We start from the raw sequence: 1,081 nt of genomic DNA, 5'->3' as shown, positions 1-1,081 counted from the left end.
ATCCTCCTGTTTTCAGCTTCCAAAACACTGGGATTACAGGCACACCACCTCACCCAGTCTCAATCACAATCTCAGGGTGCCCCAGGGGTGGGGCCAGCAAGGCACACTGGGGTTCTTGGGATTGAACCCCCAGTCCCTGTATGTGCCTAAGCAGGCACTTCATTCTGCTGAGCTATCTGGCTGGCCCAAGGTTTTCTATCTTCTTAATTAGATTGATTTCCTAGCTTCTTGCTTGCTTCCATGCTTGTTTTCTAGCTGTCTTTCTTTTAATAGCCGTGGGGAGAGTTCTATTGTTTGTCTTCTTCCTGATATCTTGATTTTAGAGTAAATTATTTCAGTTTTCCCTCATTTGGTATAATAAGAAAAACTGGTGAAGCCCCTTTTTACAATTTTATTTTGAGACAGGGCCTTACTGAGTTGCCCAGGCTGACCTTTAGGTTGCAATCCTCTTGACTCAGCCTGCAGACTAGCTAGGATTACTAGATGAGAACCACCACAACCAGCTGTAACTTTTTGTTTGTTTGTTTTTGGCGGAACTGGGAACTGAACTCAGGCCCTTGCACTTGCCAGGCAAGCACTTATTCTACTGAGCCATCTCCCTGGCCCTTTTTGTTTGATTTTTGTTGTTGTTTTGTTTTTGTGTTTTGAGACAGGGTCTTGCTGCATAGTTCAGGTTGACCTTAAATTCACCCTGCAGCCCAGGAGAGCCGAAGTGCCCCCCTGCATCATCCTCTTAAGTGCTGGGGTTAAAAGCATGAGCTACCACACCTGAAAACTTTTATGCTATGATGTAAAGAATCATGTAGATCTATAAAGTTGACTACACAAAGCAACCTTACTCCCTGTCCTCCACTTTTTCCAATCACCATTGTTTTATTTATTTATTTATTTTGTTTCATTTTATTTAGTACAGGGTCCACAGGGCCTCACTACACAGATCAGACTTGTGATCCTCCTGTGTTCAGCCTCCCAAGTGCTGGAATTACAGGCATTTACCACCAGGCCCAGTCTCAGTCCCTATCTCAGTGTGCCCTGGGGGCAGGACGGGCATGCATACCAGGGGTCAAACCCTGGCCCCTGC

The sequence above is a fragment of the Octodon degus genome, unplaced genomic scaffold (assembly GCF_000260255.1).
Source record: "Octodon degus isolate 3935 unplaced genomic scaffold, OctDeg1.0 scaffold00032, whole genome shotgun sequence".
In the NCBI taxonomy this organism is placed as follows: Eukaryota; Metazoa; Chordata; class Mammalia; order Rodentia; family Octodontidae; genus Octodon; species Octodon degus.
This window is presented reverse-complemented; position numbering follows the sequence as displayed.